The sequence below is a fragment of the Callorhinchus milii genome, unplaced genomic scaffold (genome assembly GCF_018977255.1).
Source record: "Callorhinchus milii isolate IMCB2004 unplaced genomic scaffold, IMCB_Cmil_1.0 Scaffold5, whole genome shotgun sequence".
NCBI lineage: Eukaryota > Metazoa > Chordata > Chondrichthyes > Chimaeriformes > Callorhinchidae > Callorhinchus > Callorhinchus milii.
Window position 1 is genome coordinate 5335643 of NW_024704746.1, and position 20544 is coordinate 5356186.

Below are 20544 nucleotides of genomic sequence, written 5' to 3' on the forward strand. Positions count from 1 at the left end.
GCCTGGCATCTGACTGACTTTTGCTTTGTTTGAAGCCACCGGTAATGTGTATATCAATCACTCCCTCCAAATCCCAGCTGTGAAGAAAAAATATCTTTCTCTTGCACTTGAGGTACGGCTCCATTGGCACAGACACCTCTCCACCCAAGTTGCCTTTCTTGAGGCTAAGAGTCTAGACGGTGAGGTTGGCAGCTTGTTTGGCTGAAGGGGGTCACAGCTGAGACTGATCAGCCAAGTATGAGGTGGGGAGCCTTCTCCTTCCTCCCACTTCAGTGGAAGGGCACTGAGGCCACTTGTGCCTGCACTGGGCTGGCTGTGATCTGCCAACACAGCAATCAAACCTCAAGATGTTTTCTTCACTCTATCAGGAGATGCTTTTGCCTACAATCGTCGGGTATGAACCAATTATTCACACATGACTTTAAGCTGCCTTTTACTGCAGAGCGAGCACTCATCCCATTCCCGTGGGTAGGAATTGAAATGAATGTCGCAGATGTGCTTCGTTATCCGTCTCGGCTCAGTTGGGAAGAATGTAGCAATTGACGTCCATTGTGACGGTCAGTTTATGACCTTGATAACTAGTGCTGATTTCAGAGTAACTTGTTGAGCCCTTGAGTCATTGACATTGTTTCCTGGCTTCCTTCTTCATCTAAATCCACCAAAAAACTCAAATTAATACTCCACACCTCTGGTTTTTCCCATTCAAATTAGCCGCTGTGTTTGCTTAGCTAATATGTACTTCATGTATAATTAATCTTGTGGAGCCATTTGAGATGGTTTTTTTGTGTCAAAGATAACTCTTTATATTTGATCCAGTGCTTTTCACATCAGTAGGACGTCTCAAAAAACTTCATGGCTTTTACGATAGAGTGTAGTGACTACTTTGTAGGTGAATATATTTAGCTTGTTCAAGGGGTATAGGAGAGGGCTGAAAGTTTGTGTTGAATATAAACAGCAAGTGGCTTGTTTATTAATAATAATAATATTTACATTTGATATAGCTCCTTATGTCGTTCAGATGTCTCAAAACGCTTCACAGAATATACTGTAAAGTGGATTAAGAGTGTATTTGTGGGCAAAACCCAGCAGCCAATTGCGCTCAGCAATGTCCCACAAACAGTCGTGGATTGAGTGACCAAATTTTTTCCCCGTTTTACATAATTCTGTTTAAAATCTGACGGCTTGAGCTGCTTCATCCACTGTTATCCTTCAGATACTCCCAAGTGTGACAATGTCATTTTTTGCTCCCTCCCTCACAGAAAACGTTTTGTTTCCAACAGCCTTTTCCCTGAAGATTCTGTCTCGGGTGCAAAACAAACTTACTCCCTGGAGGGTCCCGGGTTGTGTCAGTCGGTGCTCAGGAAAGGAGCAGTGAGGCGGGAAAGTGCAGCAACCTCCTAGCTTTATCCAATTCTGGTGAACCTTGAGCAGCTGCCTGTGTAACGAGTGTAGACATGTCCCCCTCCCTGGAGGCCAGGACCTGTCACAGGATGTGAGCTCACTGGCTTGGCTTCCTTTCGGGATGCTGACTAGCCTTTTCATGATCTTTCTTCCACAAAATACACAGTGACTCCACTTTACAGTATGTGTTCCGTGAAGCGCTTTGAGGCGACTCAACGAGGTGATAAAGCGCTATATCAAATGCAAGGATTGTTGTCATTTATCTTTTCAAACTTGACTAAAATTGTACACTCATTACTGGCTTGGGAGAGAAAAAGCGAGAGATCCTGTGTGTGCGAGAGAGAGAAATACATTGGGCGAGTGTGTGAGAGGGGTTTACTGCAGGCGTGTGCTTAATAACTTTTTTTTATGTCTTTCATGGAAAATAATAGAAGTAATTGAAAGTGAATGTTACAGAGGCGTTTCTTTTTCAGTAATATCCTGTAAGGGCTGAGATGAGAATTGCTGATTGACGATTTTGGGGAATTGCTATAAAGTGTATTTTGTGGCTGAACGCAGCAGCCAATTTTCTACACAGCAATGTCCCACAAACAGCCATGAAGTGAGTGACCAATTTTATTTGGGGCTTATTGACCAGGACACAGTTTAATGCACCTCTGACTGTGCGGTGTTGCTATGCCAAGTTATGCGCAGAACATGAAGTGAGTGACTCATTTTATGTGGTTAATTGTTGGCCGGGCACCGGGAAGAGAAACTCCCTTCTCTAGCACCAGGTCTGAGATCAATATGCTTCCTATTTACCGTAGTTTTTAAAAGGCGCTGACTTGTAGTTTCACACAGAGGGAAGGCAGGGCAGACAATGTATCCTGTACTTTGCTGTAAAAGTGGAAGCGGGAAAGGGTGTGGGCATCAGTGTAATGTGTGAAACAGCAGAAGGAGTGAGCGTTCCAGTGTTCCCTCAATTCCGGAGTCAGGGAGTCGGAGTGGGTTTCCTGGGCTGGGACGTGGAAAGGAAGGTCGGAGCTCGCTTCCTTATCCTTGCCCCTCCCACTGCTAAGCAGCAAAGCCACTTCCCGAGTCCCTCTGTCCCCCATCCAGCATTGGGGAGGAGAGCCTGCAGGGTGTCTCAAGGTCAGGAAACAGCGGAACTTAGCCCCGAGCAGCTTAATAAGAACGAGGCAGTCTCTGTTCACACCCTGAAAGGAAGCTAACATTGCCAAGGCACAAAAAATAGATATCGTAAAGCAGGCTGTTGCTAGGAGCGACTGAGATCCTGTTTGTAAACACTGGTATGTGCTGGAGTTCTGGAGACCCGCTTACCAGGAACACTGACTCACTGTACTGTACTGAGATCCATCCCTGGAATATATCCCAGTTGTTGGGATGCCCAGACGTAGGAACATGCCAGAGTTATGTTTTCATGTTCTGCAATGGTTACCACAATGATGATGATGATAATAGTAATCTCTGCATTTGATATAGTGCCTTATCATGTCGTTGATGTCTCTGCAGATACCCACTGGCTGCCTGTAAAACCAGCCCCGCTGGTGGTGTCACAGCAGGGCTCAGTAAACTGGGGATGTGTCACCCTGTGGACCTGACTGTAGCTGCTCTGATTGATGAGGGGCTGTTCATGGCGCGAAGTTGCTCTGTGGTTTATTTCTGTCTCAGATTCCTTGAGTGAGTGGTGTGGTGATCTGGAATGATCTCAGCCCCAGATTCACCATCCTACCTGTTTTAAATTGTGTGTGAGGGTGTGTGTTGGGGTATCTATGTGTGTTTATCCGACTATCTGTGTATGTATGTGTCTGTGAGTGTCTGGATGTGTGTGAGTGTATGTGGTTTTCTGTGCTCTGTTCAAAGTGCTTTGAGACACACTCAACGTAAAGAATTTTGTATAAATGCAAGTTGTTCTCTGTGCCTGTGTGTGTGTTTAGGAAGGAGCACTCCTATCTAATTACAATAATAACGTGATACAGTGCCTTATATCCAAACATCTCAAAGTGCTTTCACACAATGAGTTACTTTGAAATGTAGAGACTTTTGCCACCTTTCCTAACAGCACCTCCTGTTTTTTGCACAGTTGATCATCTCCTCCACCCCCCAATAATTCTACATTTCCCTCTCAGGAATGGCTGGCCCTGACATGAGGGCCCGGTGCCCTGCTGTACACTGAAAATGTCCCAGTTTCTGCGTGTGTTTCCTCTGTGTCAGACCTGATGGTGAGCGTTAGCAGCTGAATCACCCACAGCACAGCCCCATTCCTGTCCTCACCACACTCGCACACATACATATGCACACACACACATCTAAATATACATGCACATATGTATGCACATTCACATACAAACACATGTGTGTACAGACATCCACATACACGCATGTGTACAGATGTCCATATATATGTACACATGTGTACAGACATCCATACATATGTACACATGTGTACAGACAGACGTACACACTATTCCCAGTGTTACTGGCTTCCCGGCATTTCCCTGTGTTGTTTTTGTGATGGGGATTTTAGGGTGAGATCAGGATAAAGGATAAGAATAAATGGGGCGGATCAGCTGAGGCACTAAATGGACTGTGCTGTGCTGTGAAAGGGCTGTTTGTTGTGAGCGCTGGAATGGGATCTTGTGACCGGAGCTGGCTGAGACGTCACTATGGGACGGACGGAGGGACTGACCCGGGGGCAGGCCAGAGCAGGGGGCAGGGCACGGCAGAGCAGGAAGCAGCGCACACACAGGCAGCGCTCTGTTGTCTGGGGAATGTTCTCCTCCCACCCTCGAGCCGCCGGGAGCTGGGGGAGGGGCACGGGAACCAGGCCAGCGGAGGCTTAACCTGAGCCCTCGCTGCTCCCAACTTTCTCTTAAAGGGGCCTCAGCCAAACTGCAGGCCGCAGTGTAATTCAGCTGTCTGTCTGAGATCCTCTCTGTCAATAATGTACAGTCAGGTTCTGAGTCACTGCTGCAGCACTGCCTCTGTCCTACTGAGAGCTGGCTCCAGTTATTGTGGGGGGGGGTCTGTGTGTGAGATTACTGTGTGTGAGATTACTGTGTGTGAGATTACTGTGTGTGAGATCATTGTTTGAGATCAGTGTGTGAGATCACTGTGTGAGTGTGTTATGTGAGATCACTGTGTGAGTGTGTTATGTGAGATCACTGTGTGAGTGTGTGTGAGATCACTGGGTGAGAATATGTGTGAGATCACTGTGTGGGTGAGTGAGTGTGATCACTGCGTGTGAACATTGAGCATGTGTGTGGATGAGTGAGTGCGATCATAGTGTGTGTGAGTGCGATCACTGGGTGTGAGTGCGATCACTGGGTGTGAGTGCGATCACTGTGGGTGTGAGTGCGATCACTGTGGGTGTGAGTGCGATCACTGTGGGTGTGAGTGTGATCACTGTGTGGGTGTGATCACTGTGTGAATGTGATCACTGTGTGGGTGTGATCACTGTGTGTGAGTGCGATCACTGTGGGTGTGAGTGTGATCACTGTGTGTGTGTGATCACTGTGTGGGTGTGATCACTGTGTGTGAGTGTGATCACTGTGTGTGTGTGATCACTGTGTGTGTGTGATCACTGTGTGTGTGAGTGTGATCACTTGGTAGCGGAGATCGGAATTTTTCAGGGTCTCCATCCCGTGGGTGACCATTGTTCCTGTGCTAGAGGTCAGAGATTGTGCTGAGTGTTTCAATTGACATTCCTCTGAACAAAACAGGCGAGCGGCGGGGAGCCCCTCCCCGTGCCCCTGGGGTCTCCACACACAGGGCAACATGCCTGTTGAGCCTGGCCCAGGACAGGACAGCAATGGGCACTGGAATGGGATCTTGTGCCCGGAACTGGTGCAGGGTGGTGTGGGGACATGGCCAAATTAGCCCTTTTCACTTTCTTCTCTTCTTTCCTCGCTCGCTCGTTCCTCTTCCCAGCCTCTCTTTTACTCTCCCCCCCTCTTTTTCTTGGGAGGGTCTGATACAGGCAGAAGCCCATCTCGTGCATCCCAACTACACGCGGAAATTCCAGAGATACATTATTAGAAGGGAATGTGAACTCCCCCTGGAGGGACACATCCATCTAACCAGCACGTAGCTTGCCATTGAGAACACTGTCTGACAAGCTTTCCCACTGCTTGTCCAGCTAGGACCACTCTTCCCATTAGGGGTTTGGCTTGCAGGATTAATGGGAGTTGAATGGGAGGAATCCTTGCTCCCAGGGTGACTTTTATATGTTTCAGTAGAATAAAATATAATAATAATCCTTGCCATTTGATATAGCGCCTTATCACGTCTTCGAGATGTCTCAAAGCGGTTCACAGAACATACTGTAAAGTGAATTGATTGCGTTCTGTGGGCGAAATGCAGCAGCCAATTGCACAAAGCAGCGTCCCACAAACAGTGCATTGAAGTGACCAATTTATTATTATTTTTTTCAAGGGATTATTTCCCCTGGAAAAGCCATACAATAGAATATACTCTCTCTCCCGTGCACATAAATTGACTTTATTTTATGATTTATTTTATATTTTACAATGACTTTATTTTATAATATGAATTATAGCATTTTATATCATTCCTATATCAGTGAAACATCCCAAAAGACTTTTACAGCAGTGACTGCGTGTTTTGTACCAGTAAGTTTGCGCACAGCAACGTCCTACAAACAGTCATGCAGTGAGCGACCAATTTTATTTGGAGGATTATTGGCCAGGACATCGGGAGAGATAAACTCTTTGCAAATAGTGGCATGTAATCTTTATCTGTTTAACATCTCATCCGAAGGACGGCACCTCTGACAATGCAGCGCTGCCCCAGCTCCGCGTTGCAGCGTCAGCCTAGACCGTGAGTTCAAAGTCCCAAACGTGGGGGCTTGAATCCTCGACTGCCTCAACCTCTTGATCTGTCACTGACTAAATATTTCTCTTGCTTGTTTTCTCTGTAAATGATGTGACGTTGATTCTATGTGTATGAGGGCAGCATTGAGATCGACTGAGCTGTTTATCATGTGTGGGTGAAATCCAGTGCTTGACACTCACTGTGAAGCCTCAGACATAAGAATAATGGATCCATGTTTAAGGCAAGTACCCCACCCTCGGACATGGGAAATAAGAGCCAAACGCCTTGAGGGGAGGAGAGGAAGGGAGAAAAATTGGCCAGGAAATCAGAATTACGCAGAACTGCTCAGAAAGCAGATGTAAACATTTATCATCCCTGCATTTGACATTGGGTCAGAAGAACATCTCAAAGCGCTTCACAGGATTGACTGTGCATTTTGTAGGCTATCGCGGCAGCCAGTTTGTGGACAGCAATGTCTCACAAACAGCCACAGAGTTAAATAACCAATTTTATTTGTGAGATTGTTGTATTATATAATAATAATCCTTGCATTTGATATAGCACCTCATCACCTCATTGAGACGTCTCAAAGCGCTTCACAGAATATCCTATATTGTAAAGTGAATTGACTGTATTTTGTGGGCGAAACGCAGCAGCCAATTGTGCATAGCGGTGTCCCACACACAGACGTGGATTGAGTGACCCGATCCTCCAAACAATTAACAACCGGGTTCCTACTTACTGCTAGGTTAAACAGAGGCTTGTGGAGTAAGGAAACCTGCCTAAGGTTTTGCCCTGCCCAAGAATCGAACCAGGGTCCTCTTGTTTGCGAGGTGAGCGCTCTCTCTAACCAATATGCTACGGGACTCAATGAAACATGGAGCTTGGAAGAGAACCGATTCTAACTTTACAATGCAAGGATTGGGTAGGAGAGAGAGAGAGAGCGAGAGATGACAGGGAAGCTGCATTGGATAATATATGTATGTAATAGAGAGCAGTGGGCATGTCCTGACATGTATAGTGAATGTGCCTTGTTCACAACCAGAGTGCTGAGCCTGACCTGCCCAGTCCAGACAAATCTGGTTTAAATACCCGGTGATTTCCCTGCAGTCAACTGTGGCTGGGTTTACCACAGGCTCCTAACCCAGCGTTCTATAGATCTTGTATTATTACACGGGCTTACTCCACACCCCTCTGTTTACCTAACTGTAAACAGGAACCCAGTTGTTGATCCATTGGCGGATCTCTTTCTGGGGGTAATAACAATAACAACAACTTGCATTTATCTAGCACTCCTCACGCACGGTCCTGTCACTGAGGGCTGATGATCCCTTCAACGACAAAAAGAATTTGGTCCTTCAATCCACGACTGTTTGTGGGACGCTGCTGTGCACAATTGGATGCCGCGTTTCACCCACAAAATACACAGTCAATCCTTTACAATATATTCTGTGAAGTGCTTTCAGGTGTCTCAATGACGTGATAAGGAGCTATATCAAATGCAAGGATAATTATTATCATCAACTTTCTATTCTCCCAATTTAATTAAATTTTCTGGATCCCCAAAATCTCCACCCACCTTTGAAGATTCCTGCTGAGGACAGCTCTTGTTGGACGTTAGCTTGGCTGAGTGGGAGCTCTCTTGCCTCCGAGTCAGAAACTTGCCTAAAGTTTCGTCCCGCTCGGGAATTGAACCTGGGTCCTCTGGCTTGCGAGGCGAGTGCTCTAACCACTATGCTACAGGACTCCTCTTGTGGTCTGTTGTGGCCCAGGGCGCTCTCTGTACCGTGCTAATGACAGAGACAGAGAGATCCGGCTGTCTTATATATGAACCTTTTCTCTCGCTAGTTTGACTCATTTCAATTAATGCAGTGTTTGTGTGAAATTTTCTGAGATCTTGTTACTGCTGTTTCACTTTGTTACACACCATTTATTTTAAACACATTTACTAGTGCCTTGCACAGCCTGTCAGATTGTTTAATTACGACCCTTATCCCAGCCTGGTAAATGGGATTAAATGATATGCTGGGGCAAGTTCACCGCCTGTTGTTGCTCAGACCTTGATGTTTTAGGGAGGGAGAGCTTTGCCTTCCTCTCTCTCTCTCTCTCTCTCCCAAACACACTGATTGCAGCTGGGAGTTACTCCCACAGCACTGGCTCCCCTCCAGCTCCTCACTCATTATTCATGTGTGAGCTTAGGCCATGTGTCAGTTGCTCATTAAACCGAGGGGAGGAGAGTGGCAACATCACAGGCAAAGCCCTACACTGACACACACACACTGTTTTACACTCACACACACTGACACTCACACATTGTTATATACTCACACTCACTGACACACACACTGTTTTACACTCACACACACTGACACTCACACATTGTTATCTACTGACACACACACTGTTATATACTCACACTCACTGACACACACACTGTTTTACACTCACACACACTGACACTCACACATTGTTATCTACTGACACACACACTGTTATATACTCACACTCACTGACACACACTTACAAAGTAACACTCACACCTTGTTATAGAGACTGCTCAGAGCTGCTGAAGAATGCGAATTAGAAATATTTTCAAAAGGATGGATGGGGCAGTTATTAGAGAAGATCATTTTAAATATATTGTTAAGTGTCAGCGTGGCTCAATTGGTAGCTCTCTTGCCTCTGAGTTAGAAGGTTGTTAGACTTTGGTACTTGGGACCATCACCCCCATCCTTGCCCAACTCCACTGGCTTCCCATCACACAGAGGATACAGTTCAAGATCCTGGTCTTCACCTTCAAAACCCTCCATGGTCTTGTTCCCCCCTATGACCTCTATGACCTCCTAACCCCCTACCATCCTGCTCGCTCCCTCCGCTCAGCGGACTCCGGTCATGTCCCCCACCTCGCTTGCCTTGTTGCCCATCGGAAGCTCACGGAATTCCTGTTACCTGCCATCCCCTAGTGAGGCTCAACCACCCGTTTGTTGGATGATAAATGACTAACTAGAGACTATCTTCTTGGGGGGTGCAAAGTAAGCTGAACTGGCTCCAAGGTGATATGCCTGGCAACGGAATGTTGCTATGGGGTAGCCCTAGCTTGGAAGACAGTTTTAGCTACGAGGCTTCAGTTGGTTAGACTCCAGGAGTTACCCCAACCCACACTTTGGGGTACCCAACCCTTGGCTCCTGACAACCTGTGCCTAATACTTTTCCGGAATTAGGTAAGCAGGATGCGTCCCTCCAGGGAGAGAGTGCACATTCCATTATTTCCATGTGTAGGTGGGATGCATGGAATTCTCAGTTTGGTTTAGATGCCCTTAAGCATAGTGACGGGTTTCTGCACGTGTCAAACCAAAGAAGGCTGATTAAAAAGAAGTGACACACAGAAAGCAGGGAGATTGGTGCACTGGGCGTGTGGGGGGAGCTGGGGATGGGACATTGAGCTGCAGACACTCTGTGCTTAGCAGGCCCGACTCTGGAATCTACCTCCCAAGGTCTCAGATAACAGCACAAAACCCGCCAGCACTGGATCAGACTGCCTGGGATCAACAGCAGACACAGCCAGCGGGTGGGTGGGAAGACACGTCAAGGCCAGTTCCAGGACATTCCGAAGTCCCTTTAAAGAAAATCTATTCCTTGTGTTATTATCAGAGTTATTCGTGTAACAGATTGCTGGAGAGAAGGTTCTGACAGCAGATTAAATACAGTAACAGATAACCTGGTGCACAGAGTGAGCCAGTGTCACACTAGTGTGTCAGCCTGGCTCAGTGGTAGTGCACTCGTGTCTGAGTCAAATGTCCCCACATCGAGACTTGGAATCACACAGTCTAAGCTGACGCTTGAATGCCGTGTTGGGGTGTGTTGCTTTCTCGGAGGTGCCATCCTTCGGATGAGACATTAAACCGAGGTCCCATCTGGCTGTTCAGGATGTTGGGACGTCCTCCCAACGTGAAAGGCGCTATACAAATGTAATCTTGTTGTTGTTAAAGATCCTAAGGCACTATTGCAAAAGAGGAGAGTTTGTCTCACCCGGAGTCCTGGCCAACAATCCCCCAATTAAAATTATTCGCCCACTTCATGGCAGTTTGTGGGACACTGATGTGCACAAACTGGCTTCTGTGTTTCGACCACAATACACACAGTCTCTACACTTTACAGTAAATCCTGTGAAGCGCTTTGAGACACTGTGCCGATGTGATAAGGCACTATCAATGCAAGGATTATTATTATTAATTATTAATTGACACCTGAAGTTATCAACAACACATTCTGAGATCCCCAAGACCTGGCTCTCGCCAAACTGCACCTAATACTCTCCGGAATTAGGAAACAAACAAAGTGTGAATGGGCAGTTTATAGTAAATATTGGCCTCAGCGTTTAGTGTGAATGGGGCTCCAGGTAATATCTTGACGGAGATGGCAGGCAGATTGGGAGCAGAGAAGCATGAAGGAACAATGGCTCGTAAATCCTATCAGGTTTTACAGGCAGCTATTTATAGAGCGCAGTCTTGTTCTCAGTGTTTCTCTGGTTACTGGGGCGACAGGACCAACAACACCCAGGGGCTGGAATGCTCGGCCTGTGGGGTTGTTGCCGCAGCTGTGAAGTTTGGGTCCGAGGTAACGCGTGGGCCTTTCCTCCCCCTTCCGCAGGCACTAAACCTGACATGGACAAACCTCCGCTCCCTACCCTGTGTGAGCACTCTTCATGTTTGATTACCCCCCCCCCCCCATCTGCCCACCATGGTAAACATGGAGTAATAATAATAATCCTTGACGCAGCAGCTTATCAAACTGTCAAGACGTCTCAAAGCACTTCGCAGGATATACTGTAAAGTGCAGTGACTGGGTATGTTGTGGGCAGCAGCCTTTTGTGCATAGCAATGTCCCACAAATGGCCATGGAGTGAGTGACTCTCTCACACCCACACATACATACACACACTCGTACACACAGACTCCCCAGTATACCCGGCTGTGCTGTGCCCTTGCACACGCCCTGTGCCCTGGCCTGGAGCAACCAAGTGGGAAAGCTAAGCTCCCCTGCGCACTCTCGCACTGTAACTCTGCTGGCCATCTCTCTCCCTGCTGGACCTGAAACAGCAATGTTACAGGATGTGCTGAGCAGTACAGTACGCACTGTGCCTGCAGGCTGGTGCGCCAGATCTCAGCGCAGTAACTGCCCATCGTTGTATGTTGAAACAACAAATTATAGTTACGTAGCATCTTTCACGCCGGTAGGAGGTCCCAAAACGCTGGACAGTTAAGAGTTTGTTGTAGGAGGGGCAGAGAGGGGTGACACACTCCATAGAGGACATGGAGGCAGAGAATTTGTGAGAAACATTTGGGTTTGGAGACTATAAGTGCGGGGATGGGTTTCCGTGTGGGTCAAGCACTCCGTTGACACCAGAAGATAAAATAGAAATAGAAACAATATGAATAATGAATGGTTATAACAGGAGTAGCTATACATGGTCAAAAGACAAACAGATTAATGTACAAACGCTGCCCGTTAGTGAGAACTGCAGCTAGTTCCCAGCTCACAGAGGTTCAGGCTGAGGGCTGGACAAATTCCAATTAAGTGAATCAATGTGTGGGAGGGAGTAAGGCAGTGTGACAGCATGTCCCAGCCTAACCTGCCTCCCACCATATCCCCGGGCCTCTGTGTGCTTCCTGAGCCAGAATCAGGAGCCCAGCCTCAGGGGAGGGAGATGGGGAGGAGCAAGGCCCTATGTAACCCGTCGCTTGCCTAACCTCATGTTATGGATCTATTCAAAGTAACTGGTATCATGTCCGTCCTGTATCCACAGCATGAGTCAGCACCATAAACAGCCTGTGTGCTGAGGACAAGCAGCAGAGATCATAAAAGGAGGCAGATTTATTGTTCCTCTCTCTCACAGACTCACATCAACATCCACCCAGGGTGTCAACTCAACACAACACACCCAACCATGAGATGGTGATCAAGGTCCAATCCCTATATAATAGTAGTAATCCTTGCATTTGATGTAGCGCTTCACAGGATATACTGTAAAGTGGATTGACTATGTATTTTGTGGGTGAAACGGGGCAGCCAATTGCACACAGCAATGTCCCACAAACAGTCGTGGATTGAGTGCCAATTTTATTTGGGGGATTGTTGGCCAGGACACTGGGAGAGAGAAACTATTCTCTTTTTGAATAGTGCCATGGGATCTTTAACGTGCATGTGAACAGGCAGACAGGAAGAAAAACAGCGGAGAGAGTAGCAAAGAGTGTTATCAAGAGACACAGAGCCATAGAGATAACAAAAGGGGAAAGGGTAGAGAGAGATAAAGAAGGTGGAGAAGTACACATAAGATAAAGGAAAAGAAATAGAGAAAAGGAACGAATAAGGACAGATATTAAAAAGAGAAATACAGAGAAAGATGTGGAGAAATAATATTTTTTGCATTTAATGTGAGTAAAGCCCTCCACAGTGTTACTCTGTCCTACCTCTGTGACCTGCTAAAACCTTACCAATCTGCCCGGTCCCTTTGCTTCACGTCCCTTAGCCTTCCTGCTCCACCATGGAGAGAAGGTGGAGGACTAACTGGGCATTTGGGATGTGAATGAAAACTGCTATAAGAGCTGTAAAGTCTGTAAATGTGGAGACCTATAGCGCAGTAGTTTGAGCACTTGCCTTGCAAGCAAGAGGGTTTGATTCCCAGGTGGGGTGAAACCTTAGGCAAGTTTTCTTAATTCACATGCTTCTGTTTACCTAGCAGTAAGTAGGAACCAGTTGTTAGTTAATTGGCGGATTATTTTCTGGGGGTAAAAATCCCTTCACACACAAAAAACTCAATCCACGAGTTGCTGGGTTTTGTGTTTTGCCCACAAAGTTCAATGCACTTTACAGCATATTCTGTGAAGAGCTTTGAGATGTCTCAATGAAGTGATGAAGCGCTTTATTAAATGCAAGGATTTTTATATTATTATAAAGCCCCTGATTTGATTTCTCTCTCTCTCTCTCTCTCTGTGTCCCTGTACTCAGGGTTTGTGGCTGTGTCTGCACTCTGACACTCAGCTCCTTTATCTAGCTCTATGCTGCCCGCCAGGGGCACACAGGGCCTCGCCAACGCTAAGGGAGATTAATTGCACTTCAGTGCAGGAGGTTCTCATGCAGAATGCAGCCCAGGCCTAGGATACCAAGAAGCCTCGCCCCCTAAGCACTGCAGCTCGCCTTATCAATGAAGTGGCAATGAGCAGGTTAATGGCTTGGAAGGCAGGCCTCCCTTTGTTTGTTTTCACTGACAGGCAATAGCAGATTAAAGCAATTCTCCGTGTGGGGTGTTGTGGGCTGTGCGTGGACTGTATTAGCTGTTAAAACAAAGTCATCCGACACGGACTCACTCACTAGTTAATTGACGTGCTGTTGAGTCACTGTGAGACTATTCTCTGTTGGTGGTCCACCTCCCATGTTAGCCTGGTTTCTGTGCAGTGCTGGGGGAGTGCAACTCTGTGTGTGGATAGTGTCATCATTCAGAGAAAAGAGAAGGGTGTCCCAGCCAACAGTCCCCCAGGTACAATTGGTCACTTACTCCATGGCGGTTTGCAGGATATTGCTATTCGCAAATTCACTGCTGCGTTTACACTCAAATGCTTGGAGCAAATCATTGTAAAGTGCAATGTCTGAGCATTTGGACTTGAAGGCTATGAAGACACCAGGAGCAATTGGCAGTATTGGAATAGCCAAGATATGGGGTGGGTTATTGGAATAGCCAGGGTATGGGGTGTGTTACTCTGATAGCCAGGGTATGGTGAGGGGTATTGGGATAGCCAGGGTATGGGGTGTGGTATTGGGATAGCCAGAGTATGGTGTGAGGTATTGGGATAGCCAGGGTATGGTGTGGGGCATTGGGATAGCCAGCGTATGGGACAGCCTCCCAAAGTGAAAGGTGCTTTACAAATGTAATTTTGTATTGTATTGAATGGGGCTTCCTTCTCTTTTCGAATAGTGCAGTGGGATCTTCAACGTCCACCTGAACAGGCTGACGGGAATTCAGTTTAACGTCTCATCCAAAGGAAGGCACCTCCGACAATGCAACACACCTGCATTGGATGTGTCAGCTTAGACTATGTGAGTTCAAATCCCAACATGGGGCTTGGACCCATAACTTCTGACTCAGAGGCGAGAGTGCTACCACTGCGATAGGCTGACACACAGTAGATTCAGTGTTACTAGACTCACACACTGAATAAACTGTTCTGTAAACAGTGAGACATGCACAGTTAATGAGCAGGGTCTTTCATTCCATTGTAGCCTATCTCCCCATCCCCCACATGTGCACTGGGGACTCTCACATACAGACACACACTCACACAGCAAGTGGTAATAGCAGGCAGTTCAGCAGTGACCGTGTTACGTGTTCAGTGTTGGGGACGTGGAGGGTTGTGAATTCCACCCCCCCCCACCCACCCCCAGTGGGGTGTGAACAGAAGGGATTCAGCACAGGGGGTGTGATGTTTCCAATCCATTTCACGTTCTGGCTTCCTGTGAATACTGCCCTTTGTCTGTGTTAAGATGGAAGTGGGGAGGGGGTCTGAGTTTGGCTCGGAGCTTTGTGCTGACAGTGGCTGATCTTGTTGTGTTGTCACAGTCTATCTGTCAGTGAGGCCTTGTGGGGGAGCGGTGAGATGTGTAGGCAGAACACACTGCGGTGGAATATAATATATATTTCACATTCTATATATAATATATATTCCACACAATTCCACTGTGTGGAATATAATAATAATAATTTGGCCACTCAATCCACGACTTCTTTGCAGGACACTTCTGTGCGCAATCAGTGGCCCACTTCGAAGCTGTGCACTTCGAGACATCTCCATGATAAGGCGCTATGTCAATTGCAAGGATTATTATTATAAATGACTTCATGGCTGTTATAATAATTGTTGTTATTATTAAGGCAGTCAGCCACACCCTCCGGGAGCTGTGTGCACGAAGCAGAGTGGGTGTCGTGGGAAGCTCTCAATCAATGCCATGTATCGTTGTCAACAGAAATGAAAGCTAGTGAACACCTAGCGAGGGACAGGCTGCAGGTTTTCGCCAACAAAATACACAGTCACTACACCTTACAGTGTATCCCGTGAAGTGCTTTGAGGCATCAGCGACATGATAATGCTCTATATTAAATGCAAGTATTATTATTAACCACGGTGTTACATACACATCATGTGTGTCTGCCTCTCGGCTCCACGGTTCTCTTGTGGGCTATGGTGAAGGGTTCAGTGACCTGCTGGTGGGTAGTCGCTGGGGTGGGGTGGGAGATTGACTCTGACAACATGGAAGTGAAGCCAAAAACCAGATGGTCCGGTTCCAAGCCAAACGGGTGACAATCCTGATGGGAAAGATCATTCGACAGCACAATTGGCTGTCGTGTTTTGTCCACAAAATGTCAATTCATTTTACAGTATATTCCGCGAAGTGCTTTGAGACGTCTCGAGGTTGCGATAAGCCGCTATAACAAATGCAAGGATTATTATTATTATTTCTCAGTTTCTTTAGTGATGCACTTAACAGAGGCACTCAGTACAACTCCCTTATCCGTAGTGGTTAGAATGCTCACCTTGCAAGCATTGCCTCACGGGGCCACACCTTAGACAAGTTTACTTACTCCACACGCCTCTGTTTACCTACCTGTAAGTAGGAACCTGGTTGTTCATCATTTGCTGGATCACTTTCAATAATAGTGATAATCCCTTCAATAATAATAATGCTTTTCACCCACAAATTACACAGTCAATCCACTTTGCAATATGTTCTGTGAAGTGCTTTGAGACGTCTCAGCGACGTGATAATAATAATAATAATCCTTACATTTGATATAGTGCTTTATCACGTCTTTATCAATATATCAAATGCAAAGATTATTATAAAGATGTGTGGGAATCAGATGAGGATATGATAGGACTTGGCTCTGATGTTTCTCTCCCTCACCGCCTACTTCCTCATACGTCACTGACCTCAGGAGAGCAAAAGGGAGAACAATACAATACAAATTTACAGTCACACAGCACCTTTCATGTCAGGAGGACAAAGACAAGGACACTGCTGGCAGGATACTGGAGCTGCGGGTAGGAGGAGAGAGGATGGGGAACAACAACAACAAAACATTGCATTTATACTGCCTTTCATGTCGGGAGGTGCTGGACAATGAGTGCTTTGCACCCAAGCTGCAGACTGGAGTCAGGAGGGATGGAGGGCAAGGGCGTGGGTATGGGAAGATGACCGAAGGTCGAAGAGGAAGGTCTTGAGATGGGCCTCGAAGAGGGCAAAGGAAGGGGCCAGGCAGATGGGCTCTGGGATGACCGAAAGGATGGTCAAAGAGGGCAGGGTTAGAATAGCTGAGTGTAACTCTAGTGTGTAGCTCTAGTGGGGAGGGAAGGTGGGGTGAGACCCTGGAAGGATTTAAAGGTGAGGAGAATCTTGAATTCAATCTGCTGGGGATGAGGGATGGGTACAAGAGTAGAGGATCGGATTGAAGATTCTAAGGACCTACTTACTGCGCGGTAAACAGAGGTGTGTGAAGTAAGGAAACTTGCCTATGGTTTTGCCCCAGCCATGAATCAAACACGGGTTCTCTCATTTGTGGGGCGAGTGCTCTAACCACTACGCTGCAGGACTCCACTCTAATACAGTCACTACATGCTACAATGGCCTTTTCTCCTTGATTATTGTGTTTGGGTCACTGTGAGGCAACAGAGATTGGGGCGCCTGGAACTGTAAAGCTTTCCTCTAGATACACGAGTCTCTGTGAACTTTGATGTGGAGATAATTACAGTTTTAGCGCTGATCGCAGTTTAGAGTTACCAGAGGAGTCTGGGTTTGAACATCAATGAACTGCTGGCTTGATGTGCGACTGTAATTACCTCCAGCTCCTGTCTCCCCAACACTCTGCTAATCCTTGTTTTACTTAATAACATGAATAGGAATTGGACCACAATGTGTTTTTTGTAATGGACGGAAAATCCCTAAAAATAGCATGTCTCCGCACAGTCCCACTCCTCTTCCCCCTGCGCTTTGTGTTGGGATGTGATCCAAGTGTTGAGTATTCATGGGGGAGTGTCCACAAGGAGAGATGCAGTTGAGCCCATGTTTGCTTACCAAGTAGGGGTTTGGAAAGCCATTAGGAGTAGGATTCATCCCGCTTCTTAGCCCAGGGCCAATGAGGAAATTGGTACCCCAACTGCTGCCCTGGCTGAGATGAGCTAAGCCTCCGATTATACCTCACAATCTTTCACTTGTTTACCTGGCAGCTCCCTACCTTTGGTGAGAGATGCAGTCAGAGGCGGGCAACATGACGGAGGTGGAGGAAAGCGATCCTGGTCAGGGACTGGATGTGGGGTAGGAAGGACTGTTGGTGATCAATCCTGACTCCTAGGTTATGCACAGGTTCGGTAAGTCTGAGGGAAAGGCTGAGGATTTACTGTAAAGTATAGCGACTGTGTATTTTGTAGGTGAACGCAGACAGCCAATTTTACCACAGCAGCGCCTAACAAACAGCCATGAAGTGAATAAAGAATTTTATCTGGGGGATTGTTGTCCAGGACATCGGGAGGAAGAAACTCACTTCTCTTTTCAGGAACGATGATTAGATTTTAATAGCCATCTAAATGGTCAGACGAGGGAGGCACTGGCTTAATGACACATCCAAAGGACGCAACTTCTGACAATGCCGGGTTCCCCCAGCACTGCGCTGCAGCATCAGCGTAGATTAATTGGTTAGTCACCTCGTGGCTGCGTATAGGATCTTGCTGTGTGCAAATGGGTGTTGCCATTAAAATAAAAGTAGGGCTTCTGATTTTTGTTTTTAACTGAAAACACATGGAACACCCCGGAGAGGTGTATTGTATCCCGGGTACAGTATGATACAGGACTCCATGATATGTTACAGGATTCCACAGCAATACAGGTGAGTCTGGTGAAGAGTTACCCGAAAAAATCTCGTTACACAATAGAAAAGCTCTGAAAACCCCCAATTTTTGGACATCCACAATAGTTAAATTGCTAATCTATTGAAAATTGCTAAGAAAAAACAATAGCCCCCTTTAAATGAAATCAATAAACCCCAAAACACAGAAGCCCTAACTAAATAAATTCATAACAACCCGTGAAGCACTTTTAACATCATAAAGTGCCACAAAAGTTCTTTCTTTGTAACAAGCTAAGGGTTGCCACTCTTGGCTCAGAGAAGCTGCAAGGGTGACATCTAGTGGCAATGTAGATACTAGTTACGTTTTCAATGAGTGAACTTTGAAGACATCACTCTCCTTGTATTATAGTCTTATTACTCATTCCTTTTTAATACTACAGTCAGACAGAAAAAACTACTTTCAGGGCGTGGGAAGGAACACAATACGATAAGACGTCCTCGCACACGTGAGGACTCCAGGCTGGTTGGCATTAGCTGGTGTCCTGAAAATAATAAAATCCTTGCATTTGATATGCCTTATCAAGTCGTTGAGACATCTCAAACCCCTAACAGAACATATTGCAAAGTGGATTGACCGTATTTTTGGGCGAAACTCGGCAGCCAATTGCACACAGCAGTTTCCCACAAACAATCGTGGATTGAGTGACCAAATTGTTTTTGAGGGATTATTTACCCACTGAAAAGCAATCTGCCAATCGACCAACAGCCAAGTTCATACTTACTGCTTGATAAACAGAGGCGTATGAGGTGTAAGGAAACTTGCCTAAGGGTTTGCCCCGCCCAGGAATCAAATCCTGTTCTTCTTGCTTGCGAGGTGAGCGCACTAACCACTATGCTACGGCCTGAAATCAAGCCCATTGGAACAGAGGAAGGAAGAGAAGCTTTCACCTCTTAGTTGAATGGGATCTGAATTGTCATGTGAGGGTGTGGCTGGAGGAGATCATTGTGAGGTGTGGAGTTGAGTGGACCATTGTGAATTGGAGGGGTGGAGTGGGCCCTGGCGAGTTAGAGGGGTGGAGCGGGCCATTTGAGGTGAGAGGGTGGGTACAGTCCAACAAAATAGTGCTACAGAGTGTCAAGTTTTAATGAACCAAATAATTCCAAACTATTCTTTAGCAAACAAGTGACTGAGCTAGACATTTGCGGGAAAAAAATAGGTGTGAATGATTTAATTATTTTGAAGATTAGCCTGGGAGAAGGAAATCTCCCAGTCCTTCATGTACTGGTTTCAAGTAGAAGTGGATCATTAGTCTACACATTCAAGACAACATGGAGTCCTGTAGCTCAGTGGTTAGAGCACTCGCTTTCCAAGTGAGAGACCTGAGTTCAATTCCAGGCAGAGGGCGAAACCTTGGGCAAGTTTCCTTACTCCACACAGAGCCTAATAATAATCCCTCCAAAACAAAACACAATAATAAATTGGTCATTTTCAATCTACGACATTGCTGTGCGCAATTGGCTGCTGCGTTCGCCCACAAATATACAGTCAATTCACTTTACAGTATATTCTGTGAAGCGTTTAAAAGCGCTATATCAAATGCAAGGATTATTATTATTATTATAACATGCTCTCAAATGCAATCTATGAGGTTTTAGCTGGTTAGGCTCCGGCAGTTATCCCAACCGCAACCTGCACACAATACTTCCTGGAATTAGGTAACCAGGATGCATCCCTCCAGGAAGAGAGTGCGCATTCCATTCCAATAATCCATCTCTGGAATTTCCACGTGTAGGTGGAATGCATGGAATTCTCAGTTTGGTTTAGATACTCGTGGTGATGGGTTTCCACGTGTCAGACACCCGGCTGAGCAAAAAAAAAATCCCGAAGGATTGTCTCAGCACATCAGTCTTATCCAATAACCCAGAATGTAGGAACTTGTCTCATTCCTTTTTTTGAAACTGTTCAGTTATTTCTTCCACTGTCTGTGCAGCCCCCCACACCCCCTTACTGATGAAATATGGTGTAACATTGCATCCCAACAGGAATATACCACAGAAGTTGTTGTAGAATCATAGTAAGCATAATCTGTGAAGCGCTTTGAGATGTCTCGAAGACGTGATAAATGCAAAGAATATTATTATTATTAGAGATTTTAGCCCAGAGGAAGGTCGTGTGATGGTGCTTACTCTCCCACTGGAGCTCTCTACTGTAATCCCATTCCTATCATGTCGTGTCTGTATTGGTGCTCGCTCCCCCACCTCAGGTAGTTTTAGTGTATAATTCTCATCGTTACTGTAACGTCTAGTCCTCTAAGTACATTACACAGATAGTGTGTAGCTTCTAAAGAGAAAAAAGGAGATGATATAGTAATGTTAATTAATAGCAGCAACAAAACAGTATGTTGAAGAGCAGAGAT